The sequence below is a fragment of the Schistocerca serialis genome, chromosome 4, assembly GCF_023864345.2.
Source record: "Schistocerca serialis cubense isolate TAMUIC-IGC-003099 chromosome 4, iqSchSeri2.2, whole genome shotgun sequence".
In the NCBI taxonomy this organism is placed as follows: Eukaryota; Metazoa; Arthropoda; class Insecta; order Orthoptera; family Acrididae; genus Schistocerca; species Schistocerca serialis.
In genome coordinates, this window is record NC_064641.1 from 28,445,275 (window position 1) to 28,468,683 (window position 23,409).

General features: G+C 44.2%; 1 pseudogene; it reads left to right on the forward strand.

Annotated features, from left to right (window-relative positions):
- Positions 1 to 3,919: 3,919 nt before the first annotated feature.
- On the forward strand, positions 3,920 to 4,037 carry LOC126476498 (5S ribosomal RNA; annotated as a pseudogene).
- Positions 4,038 to 23,409: the final 19,372 nt, after the last annotated feature.

Below are 23,409 nucleotides of genomic sequence, written 5' to 3' on the forward strand. Positions count from 1 at the left end.
ATCTACCCATCTAATCTTCAGCATTCTTCTGTAGCGCCACATTTCGAAAGCTTCTATTCTCTTCTTGTCTAAACTATTTATCACCGACGTTTCACTTCCATACATGGCTACACTCCTTACAAATACTTTCAGAAATGACTTCCTGACACTTAAATCTATACTCGATGTTAACAAATTTCTCTTCTTCAGAAACGCTTTCCTTGCCATTGCCAGTCTACATTTTATATCCTCTCTACTTCGACCATCATTAGTTACTTTGCTCCCCAAATAGCAAAACTCATTTACTACTGTAAGTGTCTCATTTCCTAATCTAATTCCCTCAGCATCACCCGACTTAATTCGACTACATTCCATTATCCTCGTTTTGCTTTTGTTGATGTTCATCTTATACCCTCCTTTCAAGACACTGTCCATTCCGTTCAACTGCTCTTCCAAGTCGTTCCCTGTCTCTGACAGAATTACAACGTCATCGGCGAACCTCAAAGTTTATATTTCTTCTCCACGGATTTTAATACCTACTCCGAATTTTTCTTTTGTTTCCTTTAGTGCTTGCTCAATATACAGATTGAATAACATCGGGGAGAGGCTACAACGGAGTGGGCGAGCGGTTCTAGGCGCTACAGTCTGGAACCGCGCGACTGCTACGGTCGCAGGTTCGAATCCTGCCTCGGGCATGGATGTGTGTGATGTCCTTAGGTTAGTTAGGTTTAAGTAGTTCTAAGTTCTAGGGGACTGATGACCTCAGCAGTTAAGTCCCATAGTACTCAGAGCCATTTTAGAGGCTACAACCCTGTCTCACTCCCTTCCCAACCACTGCTTCCCTATCGTGTCCCTCGACTCATAACTGCCATCTGGTTTCTCTACAAATTTTAAATAGCCTTTCGCTCCCTGTATTTTACCCCTGCCACCTTCAGAATTTGAAAGGGTATTCCAGTCAACATTATCAAAAGCTTTCTCTAACTCTACAAATGATTGATACTTAGGCTTGCCTTTCCTTAATCTTTCTTCTAAGATAAGTCGTAGGGTCAGTATTGCCTCACGTGTTCCAACATTTGTACGGAATCCATACTGATCTTCCCCGAGGTCGGCGTCTACCAGTTTTTCCATTCGTCAGAGAGAAATATATTAGACACATAAGCAGGTTTTAGAGCACGGTCTAGTAACACTAAAACCAATCTCTCAAGGATGTGACAGGCCCGTCTCTCTCCTGGTTGTTTCAGTGACGCTGTGGCGCATGGACTGGGAGCACACGGTCCGGTCAGCTGGCGACCTTCAGGTAGTGAAGTAGCCCTTCGCTGGCCGTCACGTCACGCCACGACGTGACAACAGCGCAGGCTGTGTGACCAATTCCAGACCGACATTAGCGCCACGGGGCCGCCGGTGTTACACCACCTGCCGGCCGGTGCTTCGTTTGCGGCAATGAGACGCAGGAATGCCCGGCGCCGTGGCCGTCCATCAGTAGCCTACAAATCGCCACGGACTTCTTATGGTTGAGGGTTTCTTCTCATTCTGTTCGCTTGCTGAGCTAGGGAAGTTCCTCTCTGTGATTACAGTCTTCGCCATACCTGTGGGCGCGATACGTTCGGTGCTGAGTATGTTCTTATATTCCTCGATCACTAATGGTTTTGCATTTCATTACATCAAAACTTGTTCTACAGATAATGCATATGACATTTCTTAATGATATATACAGGGTGATCCATTGATCGTGACTGCGCTAAATATCTCACGAAATAAGCGTCAAACGAAAAATCTACAAAGAACGAAAGTTGTCTAGCTTGAAGGGGCAAACCAGATGGCGCTATGGTTGGCCCGCTAGATGGCGCTGCCATAGGCCAAACGGATACCAACTGCATGTTTTCAAATAGGAACCCCCAGTTTATTACATATTCGTGTAGTACGTAAAGAAATATGAATGTTTTGGTTGGACCACTTTTTTCTCTTTTTGATGGATGGCGCTGTAATAGTCACAAACATATGGCTCATAATTTTAGACGAACAGTTGGTAACAGGTAGGTTTTTTAAATTAAAATACAGAACGTAGGTACGTTTGAACATCTTATTTCGGTTGTTCCAATGTGATACACGAACCTTTGTGAACTTATCATTTCTGAGAACGCATGCTGTTACAGCGTGATTACTTGTAAATACCACATTAATGCAATAAATGCTCAAAATTATGTCCGTCAACCTCAATGCATTTGGCAGTATGTGTAACGACATTCCTCTCAACAGCGAGTAGTTCGCCTTCCGTAATGTTCGCACATGCATTGACAATGCGCTGACGCATTTTTGAATTGGGATGGGTTATTAATAACAAATTTCGTAAGTGAAAATATTACGGAGGTACTGTAAATATCCCGAGTTTCTGAAATAAATGTCTGCAAGGTTATTTTGGGTGGGATCGACGTATTATTCTGATTACACGCTTTTGTGCAATGAATGCTTTTTTCTCTTAATGATGAATTACCCCAAAATATGATGCCATTGAAAACAATGAATGAAAACAGGCATAGTAGGCTAATTTAGTGGTATATTTATCATCAAAATTTGCAATAACCTTTATATCGTAAGTATACGAACCTAACCCTTTCAGCAGATCATCAACGTGTTTCTTCCAGTTCAATTCTCATCAGTGCACACACCCGGAAATTTTGAATATTCTGTCTTAGCAATGAACTTCTGTTCAAAGTCTATATTTATCGATGGTGTTACGTAGTTGACTGTATAAAAGTGTATGTACTGTGTTTTTTCAAAACTTAGTGAGTCCATTTGCAGAGAACCTTTTATGTGAGTAGGTCGTGCGGAATAGTGGTCGTCTAGAAGTGTGTGGCAATTCCAGTTTATCAGCATCTCTCTGGCGACCTGTTGTGCGACAAACGAAGCTATGACCATTCGTGCTGTTCTTTTTACTCGGTCAGTACCCCTTGATGTATTTGGTTGGTCTGTGAGTCACACACACGTGAGAAACATTCTGGAATGTGTCGCACGCGAGATTTGGAAGCAACCTCCATTGCGTGGTATTGTGGGCTATCGATACCACGCCACGCCTGTCCACGTCTAGAAGTTGGCAGTAATCGACGTGACTGCACCACCAATCTGCGACCGGCCAGCAGACACACCCTGTCCAACTTCCTGGCAGATAAAAACTGTGTGCCGGACCGGTACACAGTTTTAATCTGCCAGGAAGTTGCATATCAGCGCACTCTCCGCTGCAGAGTGAAAATCTCATTCTGGAAACACCCTCTGCAGCCCGCAGCGAATGTTCAGTACGCTGCACCGACGTCTGGTCTGTTAGTTCAGTTCTGGCTGCCTAGTCGAAGCGTTGTCAGTTAGCCTCTCTAGTTATTGTGCGTAATCGAACCGGCCTATCTCAACGACTCGTTCTTGATTGTGCTCAGGACTCGCTGTTATTCAAGTTAATCAAAACAGGTCATTGAACACTATCTCACTATTTTGCTCTCTGTCTCTGAACCCATTAGCTCCTTGGTATCCACCACAGGAACGAGGGAACACTTCGTAGACTCTCTGCATTTTGCCAGTATCCTACCAATGAAATGAAGTCTGCTGCCAGCTTTACCTATGACTGAGATTAACTGGTTGTTCTATTCATTCACCCACAACATTTTGTCCCTGCTTGTTTGTATGAGTTTACTGATTCCAGTTGGAACTTATTGATATTGGAGTCACACGATATTACGTTCCTGCATTTTATTATGTATACATTCTACGTTGCTGAACGAGTAAAGCAAGTTGCCAATATTTGAACCACTTAGAATCATTATCAAAATCTGATTGCGTATCTCTATAGCTTTCTGAAAACAATACTTCATTATAGATAACGAAGCACAGGCTGTAAAAACTGCACAAATATTCAGTCAGATCTTGATAAGATTTCAAAGTCTTACAAAGATTGGCAGTCAACGGCCTTGCCGCAGTGGATACACCGGTTCCCGTGAGATCACCGAAGTTAAGCGCTGTCAGGCGTGGTCAGCACTTGGATGGGTGACCATCCAGACCGCCATGCGCTGTTGCCATTTTTCGGGGTGCACTCAGCCTCGTGATGCCAATTGAGGAGCTACTCGACCGAATAGTAGCGGCTCCGGTCAAAGAAAACCCATCATAACGACCAGGAGAGCGGTGTGCTGACCCCACGCCCCTCCTATCTGCATCCTCCACTGAGGATGACACGGCGGTCGGATGGTCCCGGTAGGCCACGCGTGGCCTGAAGACGGAGTGCTTTTACAAAGATTGGCAAGTTCTGTAAAATGTTCAGAAATGTAGAATTGTGCACTTCACAAAAGGAAAAAAAGAAACAAAAACTTAGCATCCTATGATATCAGTGAGTCACAACAGCAATCCAGAAACTGATACAAATACCTGGGTATAATACTTCGTAGGAACATGAAATGGAATAGTCACATAGGTACAGTCGTGCGTAAAGCAGTTAGCAGACTTACTTATAGTGGTAGAATGGAACAAGGGGGATCATTTCGTGGTACCGAAAGTACTCTGCGCCACATACAATCGGATGGTTTGATGTAGATGTAGGAGACTGCTTACAAACTCGCCTCGAATACTGCTCAAAAGTTTGGGACTTGTACGGTGCGAATCTGACTGGGGATAGTGAACATATACAGAGAAGGGCAGCACTAACGGTCACAGGTTTGATTGACCTATGGGAGAGATTTTAACTGAACTGGCAGACGCTTGAAGATAGACGTAAACTATCCCGAGAAAGCCTACTTACATAGTTTCAGGAAACGACATTGAATGACAACTCGATGAATATACTACAACCCCCTAGGGGACAAGGTCAGACTAATTACGAGGGTTGTTTTTTAAGTAAGGGCCGTTCGCGCGTATAGTCCCGTAGTTCGCGCGGCCGCCGCAACAATCCACCGCGACACTTGCCGGCATCCTTCCCGTTCACACTGATGCAAGTTGCAGCTCTGTAGCTGACGTGTACGCATCGCTGTGCTACTTCATAATGTTTACGATTATTTAATCGCCCGCCGCGTGTGAGATACGGTCAGTGATACGTTTTTTGACCGCGAGAAGCCTATCAGCTGCAGAAATTCATCGTCAGTTAACAGAAGTTTATGGCTTGAATGCAGTGAGTGAAGGTAAAGTGCGTCAATGGGTTAGAGAGTTTAAAAATGGCCGTCAAAACGTCCATGACGAAGAACGCTCAGGCTGGCCCTCTGTGATCACTGATGATTTGGTGGCTGCAGTCGAAACAAAGATTCGTGAGGACAGAAGATTCACAATTTCCATTCTTTCTTTGAAATTTCCACAAGTTTCAACACCGGTTTTGTACAAAATTGTGTCTGAAAACCTAAACTTTAAGAAACTGTGTTCTCGATGGGTACCCAGACTCCTCACAGAGGACCACAAAGGGAAGAGATTTGCCACTTCATTGGACTTTTTGATTCGTTACGAGGAAGAAGAGGATGACACGTTGAGTCAAATTGTCACTGGAGATGAAACATGGGTATCCCATATCACTCCCGAAAGCAAGCGACAATCGATGGAATGGCGACACGCAATCTCACCCGTCAAGGTCAAAGCCAAACAGACGCTGTCAAAGCGCAAGATTATGGCAGTTGTGTTCTGGGACCGGCGCGGTGTTTTGCTAGTGGACTTTATGCCACGAGGAACGACAATCAACTCAGATGCCTACTGTGCAACTCTAAAGAAGCTCCGCAGAGCAATTCAAAACAAAAGGCGCGGCATGCTGACAAAAGGAGTTTTGCTCCTGCACCATAACGCTAGGCCTCACACCTCTCAAAAGACTCGGGATTTGATTGATTCTTTTGGCTGGGAGGTTTTGGACCATGCACCATACAGCCCCGACCTTGCTCCTAGCGATTTTCACCTTTTCCGGTACCTGAAACACCATCTTGGCGGGCAGCGCTTCAATAACGACGATGAAGTGAAAGCGGCCGTGAACTCTTGGCTGTCGGAGCAGGCGGCCGAATTCTTTGAAGAGGGAATTAAAAACTTAGTTGTACGGTATGACAAGTGCTTAAATAAACAAGGCAACTATGTAGAAAAATAGGTAAAAGTTTGTAGAATCAGAAAATAAAAGTTTTTTTACAAAAGTATTTGTATCTTTTTTTAAAAGTAAAAACGGCCCTTACTTAAGAAACAACCCTCGTGCAACTCGCAAGGAGGCTTTCAGACAGACATTCTTCCCGCGCTCCATGGAACGGGAAAACCACCATAATAATTGGTACAATGGGACGTACCCTCTATCACGCACTTCACCGTGGTTTGCAAAGTATGGATGCAGATTTACACTGCTCAGCCAGAACATTATGACCGCTGCCCACTGTAAGGTTGGATGCTTCCTAGTGGCGTTGCGGGAACGCAACGCAGTAAGGAAAGTATGTAAGCCGAGCAGAGTCGTACGGTGGGTTACCGCAGAGCAGACACGCTCGGCAAATGGAGAACACTGAGAAAAGCGACTTTGCCAAAGAGCAGATTACTATTACGCAGAGCCCGTGAACGAGTATCTCGAAAACTGGGAAGATGGTCGAATGTTCACACGGAACTATCGTGAGGAACTTCAGGAAGTGGTAGAAGGGCAGTGAAACTACGACTAGGCGTAAAGTGGCTGGACGTCCACGGCTCTTAACAGAATGTGGGGTTTGGAGGCTTGTTTGCTCTGTGAAGTAGAATAGATGGTCATGTGTGACACCTCACGCGGAAGAGCACAATACCGGTGGATGAACGTGTGTTTCGGAGCTCACCATTCAGGACACGTGGTTGAACTAGGGGCCCCGCAGCAGACGACACTTGCGTGTCCACATACTGACCCAACGACGTCGACAGTTACGATTGTAGTGACCTCTACATCATCGAGATTGGACCGTGTATCACTGGAAACGTGTCGGCTTGTCGGATGAATCACGTTTTTGCTATACCAGGTCGATGGTCTACTGCACAAAATCAAATGGTTCAAATGGCTCTGAGCACTATGCGACCTAACATCTGAGGTCATCAGTCCCCTAGAACTTACAAGGGAACCTACCCACCGCACCCCCCCTCAGATTTAGTTATCAGTTGATACAGTGGATAGGCCTTAAAAAACTGAACACAGATCAATCGAGAAAACAGGAACAAGTTGTGTGGAACTACGAAAAAAAATAAGCAAAATATACGAACTGAGTAGTCCATGCGCAACATAAGCAACATTAAGGATATTGTGAGCTCAGGAGCGCCGTGGTCCCGTGATTAGCGTGAGCAGCTCCGCAGTGAGAGCTCCTTGGTTCAAGTCTTCCATCGAGTGAAAATTTTACTTTCTTTATTCTCGCAAAGTTATGATCCGTCCGTTCGTTCATTGACGTCTCTGTTCACTGTAATAAGTTTAGTGTCTGTGTTTTGCGACCGCACCGCAAAACCGTGCGATTAGTAGACGAAAGGACGTGCCTCTCCAATGGGAACCGAAAACATTTGATCCCATGGTCATAGATCAATCGATTCCTCCACAGGAAAACACATCTGATATATTCTGTACGACACTGGTGACGGCATGTGCGTCACATGACAGGAATATGTTGTCGACCCACCTAATTGTACACTTGGCGAATGGGTAAAAAGATTCTTCTACCTTGCCGATTTAGGTTTTCTTGTGGATGTGATAATCACTCCCAAAAAAGTGATGAAAACATAAGAGTTTGTCACATGAACTGCAACAAATGAATGCAACAGTTTCACAGTCGCACAGTTTTCCCTGTGCTCTGTCAAAACAGATGTTTTTAACGTTTTCAAATTTTTGTGTGTGTAGACCGTCAGATCCTGCATATGCCCAAGCAAATCTAAACATGCCCTGGAATTCTGGAGAGCGAAATTGATTATGTGTGAGTGCCTGAACTTTGATAATTGTCTGAAAATAAAAAATTTAAATTTTCACTCCAAGGAAGGCTTGAACCAAAGACCTCTCATTCCGCAGTTGCTCACCTTAACCACGGGACCACGACGCTCCTGAGCTCTATGTCTACTTGATGTTGCATATCTTGCATATGGACACTCAGTTTGTATATTTTGCTTATTTTTTTCATAGTTCCACACAACTTCTTCCTATTTTCTCGATTGATCTGTGTTCAGTTTTTCAAGGCCTATCCACTGTGCCAACTTACAACTAAATCTGAGGGGGGTGCGATGGGAAGGTTCCCTTGTTAGAACTACTTCAACCTAACTAACCTAAGGACATCACACACATCGACATCCGAGGCAGGATTCGAACCCGCGACCGTAGGGTCTACTCCACATATCCAGGCGAACGACTGCTCGAAACGCGCACCGTGCCACGGACGCTGGCTGGTAGGAGCACTATTATGCTATGACAGAAAGTCTCCTGCACCTGCATGGGACCTGTGGTACCAATCGAAGACACCACGTCGGCTGCAGACCACCTGCATCCCATCGTGCTTGATGTCTTTCCTGGCGACGGTATCTTTCACCTCTATAATTTTGTGTGCGCGAAGCGAGAATCGTGCTACACTGGTTTGAGGAGCATGCAGTGAAATAACGTTAATGTCCTGGCCACAAAATTCGCCTGATGTGAATCCGATGGTTTCCATCTGCCCTCTCTATCCAGCGCCATCACCGCGCGACAAGTGAGCAGGCAGTTATTTACGGGAATTACATGACTTGGGCGTAGACACCTGGTACCACATAGCTCCACAAATCTACATACGAACTGTACAGTCGATGACACGCAGAATCGGTTAAATATTGCGTTACAAAGACGTTCCAGGGAGCTATTAAGCAGGTGGTCATAATGTTTCGGCTCGTCAGTGTAGATAAGTGTACCATTTACGAAAAGTGTGAGGTCACAATTAATATCGTCTGCCAGGTCCGTAATATGCCACACTAACAACGCCTGCAGTTATTTCCGCAACTGTCGATGACTACGCATCAAAGGTAACATGCTGCCTCCTCGTTACTAAGAAATCACCGGTCCAGTGAAAAGTTTCTTTCGACATCCCATAGGTGTGATTGTCACAATATATGAGACAGCTACACTTCACAAAGTCTTTGATAAGAAACTCGCGATTGCACTACGAGGAAATTACGACACTGACGACGTATTCGATTACTTCTCGCTTCGCAGAAATCAGTATCGTCGCAGACAGGGCAGCACGAATGTTGATAAGTTTATCTGACCGACGGGAAAACGTCACCGAGATACTGCAAAACCTGGCTGGCTGGCTGGCGAAGATAGGCGCCAAATGTTCCGCGAAGGCCTGCTTACAAAAAAGATTGAACGCTTTCCTGATGCTCCGGAAATATGTTAATTTGATCACGTACCGGCTTTTCGTCTTCTCACCTCATCGTCAGCTACCAACTGAATGTCGACCACAGATATAATTACGAGTGAATTACAATATAATACCGATACAGATGATGCATAAAATGATGATATGCAGAATTTTTTCAAAAATTATCACTTTCTTTATGTTGTACAGATAATTTAACTTAAGTATAATTTACAAACTTTAGATTACAATAGTAAATTGAATTTTATTTTTTGTTAAATTTTAATTCTCTTTCGGTAACATAAAACAGTAATATTTTTCATTTTACACTCCCTGTACCTCACCATCTTATGTCTCAAGTCTATCAGTAATAAGTGGCACACTTTATATGTGGTCACGCCACTCACCTAATGATTGCCTAAGAAGCCGAAATCCCCTTCGTGACCTATTATAAGAACGGGTTAGGTTCGATGACCTGTCGACAGTGAAAGAATCGCAGTATTCTTCAGATTCCATTTTCAATATGCTCGAAACAGAACAGGCAAAATGTGTGATAAACCCTAGATTTTCATATTTAAACTAAACAGTCTTCTTAACAACCCCTTTTCATTATGTATACGTCCGCCCCGGTAGCTGAGTGGTCAGCGTGACAGACTGTCAATCCTAAGGGCCCGGATTCGATTCCCGGCTGGGTCGGACATTTTCTCCGCTCAGGGACTGGGTGTTGTGTTGTCCTAATCATCATCATTTCATCCCCATCGACGCGCAGGTCGCCGAAGTGGCGTCACATCGAAAGATCTGCACCAGGCGAACGGTCTACCCGACGGGAGGCCCTAGCCACTTTAAAAAAAAAAAAAAAAATTATGTATATTTTATTTCCTAGTAGTGACGAACATTTCACTGTGCTCTGTTAACTAACTCACACATTCTAGTTGTAATTAGAATCTTCGCTGTCCTCTGTTAACTTTTTTGTTCATTATTGCCAAGTCATTAGCTTTCCGAATCATGTGATGCTGTTCATCTTTTGCTAGCACATGCTGGTCTCTTCGTGTGTACGCAATTACCACATCCAACACCCTCTATAATCTGTTTTGGTTATTCTAGGTTTTGTCTCCCCTAGTATTTCTCGCTTCCACTACTCTTTCCAGCGCCAATGCAAATATTCCTGGATAGCATACCGAACACCCTACTAACCCGTGCAGCTTCCTTGTAAGATTCTTCCGTTTATTTCTTTCACCACGTGTTGTTTTTAATATTTCTTCGTTTTGTATTTTATGCGACTACTCTATTTTGAACATTCTTGGGCAGCCCGACATTTTGAATGCTTCCGACTCATTTTCCCCGAATTGCCGATGTTCCACGTTTCACTTCATACAGTGACATGTTCCAGAGGTACATTTTCGTGGAACTTGCTCCTCAGTTCCATACCAATGTCTTATACCAATAAATTACTTTTACTGAAGAAAGCTATCTCCGTCTGTAGCTGACAATTGCTGTTATATTTCTTGCTTCAGCCATTCTGTGTAATCTTACTACATACAAGGAAAGTGCGTGACCACGAGCGCTAGAAACCTTAAGAAAATGTGGCAGGACTATAAATCACTCATCCCAAAGACATCTGTATGACCTATTCTAATGCAGAACTGCGCTTCTTACCGCGAGAGACATTTAAATGCTCTCCTATTCAAGATCTAAGAGAGGAACTTACGCAACAAGAAGAAACGAGACATTGATATAATACTACCTGAAACACACATATTTCAATAGCGTAACTTATTGTTAGATTTTTCTCAGCTTAAAATAATTGTGCTATCTTAACAACAAACTAGTTCTACAATGTTGAAAACCACAAGGAAAGTTATATGACCGTCAGACTTCGCTCTATTCAGTACAGTGAACTTTCTACACCTAAGTACAAGACTGTATTACAATATGACTGGCAAAAGGCATGTTATGACATTGATATACCAACACCTTCGTTTGAAAAGCTAATTACGGTGGCGTTTGATACTGGATGATCGAATGCGATGTTGAGTACAAAAAAAAGTGGGTTTTGTTGGCTGTGCATGTTGGTCTGTTCCACTCTGCTTTAGCCATCTCACCACGTGCACTTTGAAGACCGAATAGCTGTGCGACTATCAGGTCAGTAGAAAATTTTTGTTGATCCGATGGCACACTTATTTTAAGCCAAGAGAAATACAGGAGTAACACACGACGTTGAAATATTTATGTTTGTGGTGCTATCATATCGATATTTTCTTCGTTCACATCACCGAAGTTCCTCTCTCAGATCTTGAATAGGTGATCATCCAAATGGCTGTCGAGGTAAGATGCGCAATCACAATTTAGTGCTTAGAGCATTCGAAGTCAGAAACCTCCTTTGTTAGAATAGTTCTTTCACCTCTTCCACTACCGTGTTGTCCCCAATTTTCATACCAAGCAAGTCGTTGCTCTTCTATGTCCCACACTTCGTCTTCGCTTTCTTCATCCTTAGGTTACATAATGTGCTAATTACATCATTCATTCCTTCCAGAAGATCTTCTAAGTATTCCTTGCATACTATCGCAAGTTTCTCGTTGCCCTTCTCATTCAGATGGTGTTCGTGTGAACGGAGTGGGTTTGGGGCAGATAATTACACGAAACATTAGAAACAGTGAGCAAGATTCGGTAGGAGCGGCTGAAGAGAAAGTGCGCAGCATTATTACAGGCAGAGGCAGCTGCTGAGAAGACGGCGCTGGAGCACCGTCAGACGGAGGCCGTGGCTGAACAAATATTGAGACAACGGGACGCGGTGAGGCACTGGAGGGATAGGGGATAGGGGAGGGGGGACGGGGCGTTGGAGGAGGGGGGGGGGGGGGTGCGCGGCCGGCGCCTATGGAAGGCACCTCGGCTGCCACTTTGCTTCCCCCAGCGCTCAATCAGCACCGAGGCACGTCTTCGTGGAACCTGGTGGAAGGTGTCGCTCGCCGACAAGCGCCTGCCGCGGCTGTAGTGTTATGTACGAGTATTCCACCAGCTCTCGCGCTGTCCACGGTAACATATGGGGCTATCAATCTGCGGCATGTGTTTATGATGAAACGATTTCAGGCGTGAGTTTCTCACAGAATCCGTAACTCATGTCAAACGCTGGCCGCTGCAATTAGATGGACATACTGCGTACCAACCTTATGAAATTCCTGGATGGAAATTATCTATTGTCGCACAACCACAACAAATTCAGAAACTGCCCTTCTAAATTTCAACTGGTTCTCTATTCACATTAAGGAATGAACGCTATCGAGACGGGATCTCAAGTTCTTTCCACGTTTCTAGGTTTCCAGGAGACGTTTGACACCGTTCCTTGCAAACTGCCTCTAACCAAGTTTTGTGCGTACGGAGTATCATCACAGTTTTGCGACTGGATTCGTGATTTCATGTCAAAGGTCATAATTCGTAGTAATCGGTGTCGAGTGAAACGTAAATGATATGGGCGGTTCCCCAAGTAAGTGTTGTAAGGTCTCTGCTGTTTCTAATCTACACATAAACGAGTCAGGAGGTTGTTTGCAGATGATGCGACCGCCTGAAGATTAGTATAGCCATCAGAAAATCCAAACTAATTGCAAAATGTTTCAGACCAGGATATTTGTTTGGTAGGAAAAGTGAATATTGACCATAAACAACAAAAAGTGAGAGGTCCTTCAAACGAATGCTAAAAAATCCGTTAAATTTCGGTTACGCGATAAATCGCACAAATTTAGAGACTGTCGAGCCAACTATATAGGTAGTGATTATAAATACGAACATATTAAATTTGAACCATCACATACAAAATGCCGTGGGAATGTGAGCCACAGACTACATTTAATTGTCAGAACACTTAGAAGATGCAACATATCTACTAAAGAGATTGTATACGGCACCCTTGCCGGCCTCTTCTGGAGTAATACTGCGCCATGTGCAAACCTTGTCAGACAGCATTGATGGAGAACTTTGAAAAAAGTTAAACCAGGGCAGCTCGTTTTGTACTAATGCGAAATAGGAGAATTTCACGCAGAAGATACGCGAGTCAGGGTGGCCGTCATTAACACAGAGGAGTTTGTTGTTGTATCGAGATCCTTTCACGAAATTTAGGACACCAACTTTGTTGATTCCCACCTACCTAGAAAGAAATGACCATCGTTATAAAATTAAAAAATCAGATCTCGCACTGGAAGACTTAGGTATCCATTTTTCGTAAGTGCAATTCGAGTGCGGAACGGTTGATAATTAATCAAAAGGGTTCTTTCTATAAAATCTTTGCCAAGCGCTAAGTGTGAACTGCAGATTAATCATGTAAATATAGATGTGAGTAACAAATGAACGAAACAGGAGAGTGAAAATGGCTCCGGCTGCTTTCTGAATACTAAATAGGCTGCCCAACGCAAGGCTACCACCCAACGTATATTTTGGTTCTCTTCAAGAGTGTCGTGTCCAGGTTTAGTATTCACCAATCTAGCATATCTACTTGCTACCGCAAACCATTACTAGATATTTCGTTTTGTTTGCATTCTATACTCATCAGTTAGCAAGCGTTGTATTTAATTAAACACGTGACTCGATTCCCAATTTCTTTCGGCGACTCTTCTACGCTGTAAGTGAACCGTATAACCTTGTTTTTAGTAGCGACAAAAAATTCCCAGTTAGTACTTTTTTTATTTCCGACATTCCCCTTAAATATAAAATATTAAATGGGGAACTTAATAATAATGTCGGTCTACTCTGTTTTCAACAGTGCATTTTATTCGCTAATGGGAATTTCGAAGCACAGTTTCGACTTCAGGGCTTGATTTGGCTTTCGGAGAACCTTCAGCACACCTGAAAAGCTCATCTGTGAATTCTGTGTGTATGTAAACTAGAGTAAACAACATGTGGAAGACATAGCAATTCGATATTGTACACAACACAGATCAGCATAATTCACGCAGAAGCATATCTGGTATGTTGACATCACTATTAAGGTCCTTCTAAAGTCAACTGAAAAAGAAGCTGTGCATCGAAATGTGCACTGATGACTGAAATGCACTATTGAAAAGCTATTGGAAAGAAGGCCTGTACCAGCAGTTTGGAAAGTACACAGTGGCCGAATATTAGGACTGAAGACGCTAGTGGTTTGGCCACATCCTTCGAGCTGATGGATCCCTCCCATACCGTGTTCTCTGTTCTCCACTTGCTGGAAAATGACCAATGGGACGTCCAACGACGCACTCGTGTACTAACAATCCTCAAATAAGTGAAGCCGACAGTGGTTGAAGATGAAGCCAGAGACAGACAGCGATGGACTGCGACCTGCCATACATCTCCCGTCTGCTGTGACTGACTGACTTTTATTTTGCTTTTCTAATGCGTTCTATTATAATTTTTTATAGTATGCAGATTTCTTTTGTTTTGTTGTGCTTTAAGCCTGCAATGTCCGTTAATGCAATACATGACGATGGTGATTAGAAAGAGTTTATTTTTAAGTTTTTCACTCATTTCACACTGAAGGTTTTGGCTACAAAGTGGTTCAAATGGCGCTGAGCACCATGGGACTTAACATCTGTGGTCATCAGTCCCCTAGAACTTAGAACTACTTAAACCTAACTAACCTAAGGACATCACACACATCCATGCCCGAGACAGGATTCGAACCTGCGACCGTCAGTCCCGCGGTTCCGGACTGAGCGCCTAGAACCGCTAGACCACCGCGGCCGGCACTCTATGGCTACCACGAGATAAAAATTAAATATGGGTTGCGACAAAGAGCATCTTTCTTGATTTTTGTCTCACGCCGTTGCGGTTGTGCTGACTATTCCAGTTTGCTTCATGAAAAGAAAATATATTACCCTTCAAACCTTACAACTGATAACATCGCGCGCAACAAGACGCCAGTCGTTTAATTCATCATGTGTTATATGCAGTGGCGTAATCTTCCAGTGAGAACGAAGAGATTTTGAACTGAACTGTCTATAATCTTTATCTGAACCAGACGGAATGTGAGACCCTAAGTAAGGAAAAACGTAAGTCAATGCAGACGAGTTGGAAAAACAGTCCTATAATGTTCGAATACAATCAGTAAGTCGATTAAATATCTAGAGGTAACGCTGCAAAGCAACAAACAGAGAAAAGAGCCAGTGAGGTTGCTTGCAGAGAATGTGAACCGTTGACTTGGGCTACTGGGAGAATTTTAGGGAAGTGAGCAGTAGTGTAATGCCCTCACTTTGGTCGAATCTACAGGTGACAAATCTAGCAGCATGCCTCTGAATTGCTCCAGTGCCTTCCTTTATTCCAACCTGGCGGTTCTCCCACACGCTCGAGCAGTACTCAAGAATGGGTTGCATTAGTGTTTTATACACTGTCTTCTTGAGTACTGCTGGAGTGTGTGGGAGAACCGCCAGGTTGGAATAAAGGAAGGCATTGGAGCAATTCAGAGGCATGCTGCTAGATTTGTTACCTGTAGATTCGACCAAAGTGAGGTTATTACACTACTGCTCCATGAATCCAAATGGGAATCTCTGGAGGAAAGACGACATTTTTTTTCGCGGAGCGCTGTCGGGAAAGTTCACAGAACTGACGTTTGCGAGAGACTGCAGCACGATTATATGAACTTACAGACAGTGAAGATAAGATAATGTAAATCAGAGCTTTTATGGGAGCATACAGAAAGTTATTAGTCCCTCGATCCACTTGCGAGTAGATCAGGAAAGGGAATGATTTGCAGTAGTAATACGTACCCTCTGCTGTGCACCCTATGGTGACTTGCGGAGTGATTATGTAGGTGTAGATGAAAATAAATAAATACAGGAAATTTCCGGCTCGGCCAACGTGAGCGTTCATTGACCAGACGTCTGAGCGCGTGTTGTTTATCACCCGCAGGTATTTGGGGACCCGTAGCTAATGGATGCTTGGGAGGCGTTCGTCGCCCCGGAGGACAAAGCATTGCGACAGAGGTGCTGGAGGCTTCAGGTGGCACAGCAGCTTATCTGACTGATTAGGACGGAACGACGGCGCAGCGGCACGTGCGGCTGGAGGAAAGACGGCCGCGTAATGACTGGCAGCCCACCGGCTCTGTTGGGGAAGCCCGTGGCACTGGCTGGCGTCACCCTGCGCTAGACGTGAGCGCGGCGGCTGGCAAGTGCATCGGCCGCTACACTTAAAGGCATTTGTGGCTCTTTGCCAACACAAACGTTCTATTTCGTTACTAAACTGAAACGTCGAATTTAAGAAGCATCTACAGTACTGTTGCAGCTGCAATTAGGCTACTTTATATACGCGAAAAATCGAGAATTACTGCCAATTACAAATCCAGGGCAGAACTAAATTCCCTTTACAAACTGTGAGGACTTGTAATGGCGACCAAGATGGTTCAGATTAGCCTAGTAAATCATGCCTGCAAACGTATCATTTTCCCACTGCACACAAAAACTACAACACACGTTGCTGTCTGACTCCTGCTGCTTGTTGTCTGGGTCCACTTAGAAGTATGTCTCAATGTGATGATCACTGAAGTCAACTCAGATACATTTTTGGACAACATGGTTGTGGAGAGAAGCAGCGATTAGTATGATTAATCAATAATTCAAGAACAGTCTTAATCGCACTTATTATTGTTATAATATCGCCAACCGGTTTCAACCCGACATAGGGGTCATCTTCTGTGTGTTTACACCATTGGTCGACTGCTGATAGTTTCCTGCCGTTATGTAGACCACCAGCAGTCGACCAATGGTGTAAACGCCCAGAAGATGACCCCTACATCGGGTTGAAACCGGTTGGCGGTACTATAACAATAACAAATGCGATTGAGACTGTTCTTGAATTATTGACAACTCAGATACGGTGCTGACATACGATATTCCACTACAAGCGACAATGTTACACCCTCGATTTCCTGTATCAGGATGATGTACCCCGTGTTCTACCATATTTTAAAGTGGACTACCAGTCTCTCGATGGTTGAACATTTTTACCACAATTTGACAAAAAATATTCAGAAATATACTGCTTATCATTTGAAATAAATATGTATTCCTTAAGATGTCGCTTTAATGCTCCAAAACTAGTTGTATCATAAAATAAATATTTATCATACATTTGAAGCGATCTTTTTCGTCATGGTACAATTCTAGACCAGTGGATGCCCATAATACAAAAACTGCTGCAGTTATTAAAAGCTCTGTGGTTTTCGAAGGTTTCAAAGATTCAACAACTTGACTGAAATATGATCATCTCGATATTGAAGCTGTCTTGTCTGTGTTTGCTTTAACAATAACATGTTTTTGAGTGGGGTCCACCTTTAGCAATACACAATTTTGTTTTTTGTCCCAGACATGTTTCACTGCAGTTGCATCATCATCGTTTTTTATTGTTATGACTGTTAAACAGTAAAAAATTCCTTATGTTTAACAGTGATAACAATAAAAAAACCACTGATGATGCTGCAACTGCACTGAAACATGTCTGGGACAAAAAACTAAACTGTGTTTTGCTAAAGGCGGACCCCACTCAAAAACATATGTTATTGACTGAAATGTGTTCATCGCTAACAGCTCAATACACCACCTCCAACTGGCCACTAGCAACAAAACAGAAGTACAGTTCAAAGTCAGTAGGGAAATAGTTGCACAATCATAACACTCCCTAGTTTACATGGAAACAAATATTTATAGGCCTCTAGTACAACTCGCCAAGTTCACATCCTTCACTAAAAAATTATCGTCCAACTAGCTACTGGCTGCCCTATCTCATGTAACAACCCTGTCTACTGTGCACATGCACGCTCTAACTTAAGGAGACATTCACCTTCACTTTCGGAATTTCTCAAACGATCGCAAAGGATCACCTTCTCTCAACTTCTGAAACACACTAAAAAAAAAAAAAAAACACACCATCTCTACCTCCAGAGGGCGCACGACTCCCACAGCTCATGAGGACTGCGAGCCAACTTCTCGATTTCCAGAGTTCCCCAAAACGTTCCAGGAAATTATTTAACTTTTAGGAATTCCAGCCACACAGAATCATGAGCAGAATGTAAGCATTTTCAATTACCATTTTCTGCTCCCATTAACAGATCTTGTGTAAGGTGCTGTTTCCTAGCAGGACTTATACAAATTTCTTTGCAACTGGTGTCATAAATTATGGCCATCATCGGAAATCAAAAATCTGCAAGCCAGCAATGTAGGCTCCGCCCATAACCCATTTAGGATGGTTAGGGAAAGACCAGCCTATCACATCCAGGTTGGAGATCACCTTCCCTCGTTTACCGGTTCTACATCTACATCTACGTGATTACTCTGCTATTCACAATAAAGTGCCTGGCAGAGGAATTCAGTGAACCACCTTCAAGCTGTCTCTCTACCGTTCCACCCTCGAACGGCACGCGGGAAAAACGAGCACTTAAATTTTTCTGTGCGAGCCCTGATTTCTCTTATTCTATCGTTATGATCATTTCTCCTTATGTAGGTGGGTGCCAACAGAATGTTTTCGCAATCGGAGAAGAAAACTGACGATTGAAATTTCATGAGAAGATCTCGTCGCAACGAAAAACGCCTTTGTTTCAATGATTGCCACTCCAATTCACGTATCATGTCTGTGACACTATCTCCCCTATTTCGCGATAATACAAAACGATCTGCCCATCTTTGTACTTTTTCGATATCATCCGTTAGTCCCACCTGATGCGGATCCCACAATGCACAGCAATACTCCAGAATAGGGCGGACAAGCTTAGTGTAAGCATTCTCGTTAATAGACCTGTTGCAGCGTATGTTCTGCCAATGAATCGCAGTCTTTGGTTTGCTCTACCCACAATATTATCGATGTGATCGTTCCAATTTAGGTTACTTGTACTTGTAATCCCTAAGTATTTAGCTGAATTTACAGCCTTCAGATTTGTGTGACTTATCGCGTAATCGAAATTTAGCTGATTTCTTTTAGTACTCATGTGAATAGCTTCGCACTTTTCTTTATTCAGGGTCAATTGCCACTTTTCGCACCATACAGATATCTTATATAAATCATTTTCCAAGTCGTTTTGATCATTGATGACTTTACAAGACGGTAAATGACAACATCATCTGCAAACAGTCTAAGACGGCTACTCAGATTGTCTCCTATGTCGTTAATATAGATCAGGAACAATAGGGAGCCTATAACACATCTTCGGGTAACGCCGGATATTACTTCTGTTTTACTCGATGACTTTCCGCCTATTACTACGAACTGTGACCTTTCTGACAGGAAATCACGAATCCAGTCGCACAACTGAGGCGATACTCCGTGGGCACGCAGTTTGGTTAGAAGACGCTTGTGAGGAACGGTGTCGAAAGCCTTCTGGAAATCTAAAAATATGGGTCAAGGGGTCACAACAGCCGCCAGACGAGGAACACTGAACTGCTATGGGCTTAAGCTGTTTATGTCAATTACGAGCGAACAATTCATTCCCTGCCACTGGTTTCTAAGGCCAAGACACTAAGTTTAGGGTCCTCAAGCACCTGCAGAAGTCTGACCCTGAATGCCTGGGATTCTTCAGTGCGTAGGTGTACCAGCAGGTGGCAGTTGGGAGGAAAGAGGCAGACAACAGTATCAACAGTATCTGGTGCAGTGTGAGGGCAGGGGGGGGGGGGGGGGGGGGGAGAGACGGATGGCTCGCGTGACCGGCCGTCTGTTTGTCGACGCCGTGGCGCGCAATTAAAGCGGACGCCGTGTTTGGAGTGCATTTCATTTCCATACATTAGGCCGCGCCGGGCGCCCACCTGCTTTTCTAATTTTTCCGAGCTTCCCGCGCCGCTCACGTGCCGCTCGTACGTCTGCGTTGCCTGCCTGGCTGTTCCCCTGGCTGTACGTGGCTGCAGGGACCAGCGGGCCTCCCGTGTTATCTGCGGCCGCCCATCTACAAGACAGCATCGTCAGCAAGGGAAGGGGCCGCCCTATTATACCGCGGTACAGCTGATGTTTCTGCGATGCACCGCGTCACACACACACACACACACACACACACACACAAACGACACTGAGATCATTACTACCGCACCAGACTAACGATGTAACACAGTGTTTCTGCAGGGAGGCGCACGAAATGTGTTACCATTTTGTTTTTCAATATAAACTTTATTGTCAATCCAATCTGAAAGGAACATATACCACAACGAAGAGCCGTCCGTGGATATTTGTTCTAACTCAGCACATGCTCAATATGTCCACCATTTCGTTTCCTAACTTCCTTCAAACGAACATTGAAGTTAGTGATTACCCTACGGCAGATGTCTTCCGTAATTTCACTGCAAGTTTGAAGAAAAAGTCTTCTGAGCTCCATTAAATCACGTGGACGTTTGGGGAAAATTTTTTCCTTTGGGTTCAAAATGGTTCAAATGGCTCTGAGCACTATGCGACTTAACTTCTGAGGTCATCAGTCGCCTAGAACTTAGAACTAAATAAACCTAACTAACCTAAGGACAGCACACACATCCATGTCCAAGGCAGGATTCGAACCTGCGACCGTAGCGGTCGCTCGGCTCCAGACTGCAGCGCCTAGAACCGCACGGCCACTCCGGCCGGCCTTCCTTTAGGTACCTCCAAAGAAAAAAGTCACATGGATTGAGGTCTGGACTATTGGGGGAGGGGGGGGGGGGGCAATTTCGTCCGTCATTGAAGCGACCTGGAAACCTGAGTGAAATGATCCGCATGTCGAAATGCTCGTGTAAAAGCTCCAACACAGTGTTTGCAGTATGTGGCCTTGCTCCATCTTGCATGAACCACTGCGTGTTGAAGGGCAAGGCAGTAGCAAGAAGCTGTGGAATGAAGCTATTGCGAAGCATGCCCAAATAACGCTCGCTGTTCACAGTTTCGTCAAAGAAAATGGGTCCAATACGTAGGTGATTGTAAATTGCTGCCCACGCTGTAATCCTCAGAGCATAATGTTGTCGTTCATGAAGCACTTGTGGGTTTTCAGTGGCCCAAAAGTGTGCATTTTGTTTGTTAACCACACCGTCTAAATGAAAATGCGCCTCGTCTGAAAACCAAACGTTGTTGAGAGTTTCTTCCCTATCCTCCTCCCACTGAGCAAACACTAGTCTCTGCTGCTTGTGTTGTTCTTCAGTGAGTTTCTGTGCACAGGTCATCTTGTATGGGCACATATGGAAGTCACTTTTAAGAATGCATTGAACGGAGCGCCTGGATATTCCCAGTTGCACTGCTGCCTTTCTACACGATTTCCCGGGACTTCTCCGTACAGCAATCCGTACCGCTTTAATATTCTCCGGCGAACAAACAAGCTTATACGAAACTTCCTAGCAGATTAAAACTGTGTGCCCGACCGAGACTCGAACTCGGGACCTTTGCCTTTCGCGGGTAAGTGGTAGAGCACTTGCCCGCGAAAGGCAAAGGTCCCGAGTTCGAGTCTCGGTCGGGCACACAGTTTTAATCTGCCAGGAAGTTTCATGTCAGCGCACACTCCGCTGCAGAGTGAAAATCTCATTCTGGAAACAGGCTTAGGCCGAGGTCGCTTCGCTTCCAATACTGTTCATTCCTTTACAACTTTATCGTACAACCTGTGGATGGCCTTCTTGCAAGGGACCCATCGTGTGTTACTCTGTTGTCGAAAACGCCTCTGAGTCACAACAAGGCTTTTAGTTTCATGAAAAAGTAACACAATTGCCGATCGTCGCTGTGTCGTCGGTCTTCCATTGTCAGCCATTGCTGCTCACTGGTCTCCTAGCGGCAGTATCGTGAATTACACGTCATTTCGTAACTCATTTGTTTTTCCAAGCTCTGCTGTAGAGATCCCAGCGGGATATCTAATGTGTGTCGTAGAAGGTGAAAGAAACAATTGGTAACACATTTTGTGCGCCACCCTGTACTTTAAAGCATCCGTCGTTTTAGAAAAGGAGCGACAGTAGCGGTGACACGAGGTTCGTCTCTGGCCACAAGCAATCCATGTTCAGCCATTTTTTCTGTACGTAGTGTGATTTCTAGTCCGCAGCTCGTGGTCGTGCGGTAGCGTTCTCGCTTCCCACGCCCGGGTTCCCGTGTTCGATTCCCGGCGGGGTCAGGGAATTTCTCTGCCTCGTGATGACTGGGTGTTATGTGATGTCCTTAGGTTAGTTAGGTTTAAGTAGTTCAAAGTTCTAGGGGACTGATGACCATAGATGTTAAGTCCCATAGTGCTCAGAGCCATTTGAACCATTTTTTTGTGATTTCTAACCACTTCCTACTTCTCAATACGACTGCAGCGCCCGATGGTTTCCCCGTCAAAACGAATACAAAATTTTTGAATAGATTGTCCCATCTCTTCATCACAATTTATCACAGAGAACAGCTACTGCCGCACGTACGTACGATGAGCAATGAAAAATTTCCACTGGTAGGGAAAGAGTGCAGTTGCGTTTATCTACGCACGAACAAGTAGGATTGATCCACAGAACAGGCGCCCTTTACCAGTCATCTACATATGCCACTTTGTGGTACATAGCGGGAGCTGATTTGCACTGTAAATTCCTCCAGTATGTAATACTTCTGGCTTAGTCAGCCATCATATTAGGCTCCAAGAAGCTGTTCCCAGAGCAGTGGAGTTGCAAGAAGTATATAGACGACGAAATGTGGTGTGAGGTACCTGTGACAGATGTCAAATTCTTTACCATTCCCGTGACAAAGACCGCCTGCATAATGCTACCGCTCTGTGATTGGCTGCTGTGTTCGGAGCAAGGGCGCCAAAACATTAAAGTACAGTTATTATTATTAGTTACACTACTCACTGGAATGACTTCACTTTTTAATATAAATATCTCTCAACAGCTAACTATCAATCAGTCATTTTGGAATTTCGTCACTCTGGATTAGGCAGTCGAGATGTACAGTCATGTTGTCTGTGGCAGGATGTGTTTGCCAGTATTCAGTATTACAAGGTTCACTCCGGTAGTCATGAGGCACAGACACGTGCCACAAATAGTGTAAAGATACATTGTCGTAAACATTGTGTTCTATCATGTACTTTGCTGTATCAGAAGGTGTTGTATTAAGATGATGTAGTCTTCTCGTGTGGCTGTATTAAAATACGCGAGTGGCATCCCAAAGAAGTGGTACATTATTTCAGAACAGAACCTCGCTGAAAGTCAGTTTCAGCCTCAAGATACAGAACCTACGACCTGCGTGA